A 6,605-nucleotide genomic window follows, 5' to 3' on the forward strand; every position below is an offset into this window, starting at 1 on the left:
ACCATGTAGGCTGCATGCAAAGGGACTGGTTAAAAATGGCATTTCTATTTAGCTACTCTTTACAAGACTCTGCCATGGTCTCTCACAGGTAGGCATGGGTGCATACATGTAGCTCCTTCCTTATGAACTAACCCAACAAGTATTTGATACTACCCTGTGCCATGCCAAGGACACTACCCAGTTTGAATAAGTTCTTGCTATGTAGCTTAGGCTAATGTGGAACTTCCCAGTGGTTACGTCACAGGCAGGATTTCAACCAACTGTGGCTTATTTACTTACTTATTCATTCATTCATTTATTTATTTTCTTTTCAACAACCTTTCCAATGCCCTTCATTTCCAACCTGGACCAATTTACCTCCATTATGCAGCTGATACCAAACTTAGGAAAGATGCTTGATTGATTAGAGTAAAACACTTTCTCGGGGCATGGTGGCTCACATCTTTAATCCCAGTACTCGGGAGGCAGAGGCGAATTTGAGGCCAGCCTGGGTCTATAAAGAGAGCTCCAAGACAGCCAGAGTTACACAGCAAGACCATGTCTCGAAGAAGAAGGAGAAGGAGAAGGAAAAGGAGAAGGAGAAGAAGAAGAAGATGGTGAAGAAGAAGATGGTGATGATGAAGAAGAAGAAAATAAAAGAATAAGATGCTTTAGTCCAGAAATCCCAGACTTAAGCAGTCTTCCTGCCTGTTCCCCTGCTCAAACCCTAAAACCCTTCTATGTAAAATCTGTTATTCCCAATACACTGACAAGAAAACTGAGGCTCAGAGAGGTAATGTGCCCTATTTAAATCCACCTGGTTCTCAGATCTGACCCAGATGCTGCTCCTTTCTTGATGGCAGGTTGCTTCTTTCTAGAGGGAGGTGTTTCGGTATAAATGAAAAATATGGATCTGCTGCTTTTGGTTCCCGTACGTTCTCACTCTGCCCAGTCCATGGGTTGCTCCAGTGTGGAGCTGTGCTTTCTGGCTGTCTCTCTGCATTTGCTTTCACACACTATCCCCTAGGCAGGTTGTTACCATGCCTGACACACACATTCACATTCCAGACAGAGGCGGCCAGATCTCTGACTTCAAGCCCAGCCTGGTCTATAAAGTGAGTTTCAGGACAGCCAGGGCTATACAGAGAAACCCTGTGTCGACAAACAAGCAGACGAAAGAAAAAAGAAAAAAAAAAAGTAGGGCATACTGACATGTGCTTGCAATCTCACACTGGGGGAAAAGAGAGTGTCTTAGGGTTTCGTTACTATGAAGAGAAACCATGACCAAGGCAGCTGTTATAAAGGACAATTTTTAATTGGGGCTCGCTTACAGTTTCAGAGGTTCAGTCCATTATCATCAGGGTGGGAAGCATGTCAGCATGCCGGCAGGCATAGTGCAGGAGGAGCTGAGAGTTCTACATCTTGATCCAAAGGCAACCAGAAGAGACTGTCCTCTATTGGCAGCCAGAAGGGTCTCTTCTGCACTGGGTGGTGCTTGAGCATAGGACCTCAAAGTCCACCCCCACAGTGACTCACTTCCTTCAACAAGGCCACACCCACTCCAAAAGGCCACACCTCCTAATAGTGCCACTTCCCATGGGCCAAGCATATTCAAACCACCACAGACAAGCAGGTCTCTGGGGCTTAGTAGTTAGCCAGTCTCCCTACTTGGTATCTCGGGGCAGGGGAACCACAACAACCCCATGGTGGCCTGTGTAAGTGTTTCTGTTCAAATGGGAGGGTATCTTGGGACTCAGGAGCCCAGGAACCACACAGCTCTGAGGGCAGAAGGTATCCCAGTGGAAGGGCATCCTGAGACACAGGGGCCCAGGAACCACACAGTTCTGAGGTGGGAGAGTGTCCTAGAGGAAGGTCATCCTGGGACACAGGAGTTCTGAAACTGCATAACTTTGAGGGGAAGCCTCCCCAGCAGAGGCATTGCCGCTCCCACAGGAGGGTATCCCCAGCTGAGCTGAGGAGCTCAGGAGTCTTAGCCCTAGCTCCTTCATTTTTTCTCTTCTCTTCATTGCTTCTTTTCTCCTTGGCTTCCTCTCAAGAGTCATGCCAGGCAGGAAATCTCACAAGATTTATTGGAGGGTCCAGGGTGTGGAGGGAGAGGAATCCAGGAATGGCTGCCCTCTGCTTCTGGGAGCAGAAGGTAGGGAACTGGACAAAGAGGCAGGCAGTGCTTATATAAGATTTCTGAGGGGGCGAAGCTTCTTGGGGGGGGGGCAGAGATTTCCAGAGTGAGGATTGGTGGGATTTTAAATCCTGAGCTTGAGGGAGCTCAGGGATTGGTGGGATTGGTGGATTTTCCTGTTCAGGGGTTGGTGTTTTTTTTTTTTTTTTTTTTTTTTTTTTGCCTCCCTTTTTCTTCCATTGGCCCATGGGTTAGGGTGAGAAGTTCTTCCCGCTGCAACTGGCTTTGCTGAGGTGCTGTCTCTGTGGGGATGCTCGGGAGGTGGGGAGGCTGGAGAAGAGGTGCTACCACTGTGGACAGCTCCTGTGGAACAGCTCCTGCTGTGGAGTTTCAAGAAAGCTGTAGGCTGATGCAGGGAAGAAGGTGTCACCACCATGGGCATCTCATGCTGGCAGTAGGCTGAGGCAGGAAAGGTGTGTCACTGTGGATGGTATCCGAGGGGCATCTCCTGGTGAGGCAGAGAAGGCGGTTCACCACCGTGGACAGATCCTGCAGCTCCTGGGACAGCAGCAGGCTGAGGAGATGTGGTGGTGCCACTGTCTTGACAGGAGCATTCATTTTGGGCAGCTCCCATGGGACAGTTTAGTGAGGCAGTCATAGGAAGGAACTAAGGGAAGAAGGGGCTGCTGCTTTGAAGGTTCTTGGGCTCAGTGGCTTTTGTGGTGCTCTGCTCGGGAACTACAGCCTGTGTCTTAGGAAAGACACCTGAATCCTGTCTTTTTAAATCTTTTACTTAATTTTCATTTTTAAATTGTGTGTGTGTGTGTGTGTGTGTGTGTGTGTGTTTAGGCCACATATATTTCAGTGCACCACATTTGTGAGCCACCATGTGGGTGTTGGGGACTGAACCTGGGTCCTCTGGAAGAGCAGTCAGTGCTCTTAACTGCCAAGTCATCTCTCCAGCCTTATATTTATTTTTATTTTTTTATCGTGTGTTTGTGTGTGTGTTTGTGTGTGCATATGCACGTATGTTTTTCACATGTGTGCAGGTGCCCATGTAGGTCATTGGCTTCGGGCTTCTGATCCCATGGAGTTGGAGTTACATGTAGGTGGTTGTGGGGAGCCTGGCATGGGTGCTGGGAACTGAACGTGGGTCCTATGTAATAACACAGCAGGCTTTAAACCTCTGAGTCATTTCTCCAGATCCATTAATTTTTAAATAACATTTATTGTGTGTGGGCAGGGAGAGGGAGTGCGTTCAACATGATGCACGAGTGGAGATCAAAAGACTACTTGTGTCTGTTCTTTCCATCCATCACTAGGTAGGTCCCGGGGGTCAAACTGAGGTTATTAGCCGCCAGCACCTTCACCCGCTGGCCCTGGCCCTTACAACTCTGGTTTATGTGCTCTGAAGAATGCACAGATAAGATACCCATCGCTTTCTACCCTCTACGCGGTGAATAACTCTCAGGAAAAAACTGATACAGGGAAGGTTTCATCACCGTGGGCAGAAAAAAAAAAATCAGGAAGCAGTAGCGCCGCCGGTAGTCGCGTTCTCGGTTGCTAGGACACCTCTCCGGAAGTGGAGTGCGCCGAGGCGGACTGGTTGCGGTAGAGAGGCCGGGCGGGGTCCTGTGCGCCGTGGGCGTGGCCGCGCGTGGAGATTGCGCACGCGCGGGCGGGCGCACGGGTGGAGGATCCGGGCGGTTTATCTCCTGCTACCTACTTGGTCAGTGTCTTCGATGCTCCCCGTCGTTTCCTCTGCTGCTCTCCCGGGACTTGCCTTGCCTTCCGATTGCTGTAATTGCATCGTTATCTTTCTTACGGGCTAGTCTAGGTAGGCTTTCAGTGCATCCGCAGTCTGTATTGTTTGAGGTGGCATCTGTTGGGGGGATTTGGGGACGCCGCACCTGGGCGAGGAGCTCAAGGCCGCTCCACTTGTTTCACTGCAAGACTGCACCGACCTGATATGTTGCCCTCTTTGTTAGGAGGCGGGTCTGGGAGTTGTGGTCCTGTGTGGAGCAGGGCAGGGGTAAGGGGGGTGGGTTGCAGGGACTGTGTCCTCAACTGGACGCAGGAAGTACACATAGCCCTGCAAACCAAGTTGGACTTGGTAAAGCAGGCTTTGTTTGGGAAACGGTTAATGAGCATAATACAGAGAGATAGCATATGACCGCACAAAAAGAGAAGCCCTGCTCTGCTCTCAATGAATCGGAGATGCTAGTACACAGCCACTTTAGGTCATGACACTGGCAACCTACAGTGATGTGGAGAGGGATGCAGGTCATGGGTGTGCAATATTATATACTATTTTCTTTATTTACATATTCTTCATTATATAATTTTAATTATGTATATATGTATGTGTGTCTAAGCGGGTGTGTGCACGCGAGTGCAAGTGCTGGTGGAAGCCAGAAGAGGGCGTAGGGGAGCCCCTGGAGCTGGAATTACGTACAGAAGTAGTGACTGTACCAAACTTAGGTCCTCTGCAAGAGCAGTGTCGGTTCTTACAGCTCAGCCATCTCTCCAGCCATGTAGTTCTTTTCTTTTCTTTTCTTTTCTTTTTTTAGATTTACTTATTTATTTAATGTATATGAATACACTGTAGCTGTCTTTCAGATAGACCAGAAGAGGGTATCCGGATCCCATTACTGGTGACTGTGAGTCATTATGTGGTTGCTGGGAATTGAACTCAGGACCTCTGGAAGAGCAGGCAATACTCGTAACTGCTGAGCCATCTCTCCAGCCCTAGTTCTTATTTTCTTAGAGATAGCTTTTTGTCCGTTTCATTGAAAGCTTGTTGGAAAAGAATACAGATACTGGGAATCCTGGTGTCGTTGGGACTTCACTGGCTCTGCAAAAATGTCAGAGTGTGGGAAGAGTCCTTGCTTTCTGAGGCTGGACACAGAAGGGTGATGAGACTCTGGTAAGTTCTCATCTGCTTGCTGTTCCTAGGAAGGCTGTCTTGATTCCAGTCTGGGGCTGTAATCACAGCAGGTGTTGAAGTTCTCTGGAGTACGCCAAACAGGCCTGAGCTGCCCATCTTCCCCAGGTTGCATTCTGTATGTTCCTAGAAAGCCAGGGCGATTGTTGCTGGTCTCTCAGCCCTGTAGGACTGGACTTCCTCCCACTCATTGATTGACCCGAGTAGCACTTATCTGGTCCTATACAGAGAGAATTTATTTTGAGGTTTAATGAGACATGGCTTCATGTAGCCCAGGCTGGCCTACGTAGCTGAGGATGACCTAAAATGTCTGATCCTCTTGCTAAGCACTGAGATTGCAATCCTGTGCTACCTGGCCTGACTCCACTTATTTTTTTATTATTTATCATGTATTTCTTTTTTTAATCATTATGTGTATGTGGGCACACTTGTTCTACATATGACTGCTAGAAGGTAGCGCTGTGGAGTTGGCTCTCACCTTTATGTGCCTTCCAGGAGTCAAACTCAGGTCGCCAAGCTTTCGAAACAACCACTTTCACCTGCTTAGCCATCTCACCTACCAGTTGTTATTGTTTTTGAGATTGGGTCTCTCTGTGTAGTCCTGGGGCTCACTAGGTAGACCATACTATCCTGGAACTCATGGAGCTCTGCCTGTCTCTGCCTCCCCAGGGCTGGGATTGAAGGCATTTGCCCCACCAGGTCTGGCACAATTCATCAGGTGCTTACTTAAGTACCTACTGTTGCTGGACACTGTTTGGGGACTGGGGACTTGTCAGGAGGTCTGGGTCTGTGGGGTGCATCCTCTGAGAACAGTGGGGCACTGTTCTAAAGTGTCTGGCACTGTCTGGAGAATTGAAGATGGCCTTTCAGGAAAAGCTACTCTTGGCAGTGGACATTTGAGAAGGGGCCAAATCTGCAGGAAGAACACAGGCTCTAGGCATTCAGTTTGGTGGGTGGGGGATGGAAGAAGGTAGGAGTTGGAGAGGGAGGAGTAAGGGCTGATGGAGGTCAGGGCTCTGAGGTGGCAACAGGAGTGGTGGCACAGGTAGAGCCAGGCTGGCCTTGCAGGTCCTGAGCAGACTGCTGGTTTCACCATTGGTACCTGATGCAGATGTCCTGGGTCACCCTGGGATGGCCATCAGGCCTGTGTGTTTGTCCAGCAGAGCTATGGGTTATGCAGAGCCCTGTATGAATTTGGGGTATTCTGGGACACAGCCGATACCTGATTTGTGCCCTTCAGGAGCACATCTTATTGGTTATTTTTAAAATGTATTTGTTTATTTTATGTGTGAGTATTCTGTCTGCATATACACCTGCACACCAGAAGAGGGCATTGGATCCCTTTGTAGATGGTCATGAGCCCCCTTGTGGTTGCTGGGAATTGAACTCAGGACCTCTGGAAGAGCAGTCAGTGCTCTTAACCTCTGAGCCATCTCACTTTGACTGTGTTGTTAGGGCAGCTTGCTCTATGCATCTGTCTCTGAGACTGGACCATTGTAGTCAGCTCTCTGCCGAGCCAAGTGGGAGATTTAAAGCTAGACT

Source organism: Micromys minutus, assembly GCF_963924665.1.
Source record: "Micromys minutus genome assembly, chromosome: 27".
NCBI classification, from domain to species: Eukaryota; Metazoa; Chordata; class Mammalia; order Rodentia; family Muridae; genus Micromys; species Micromys minutus.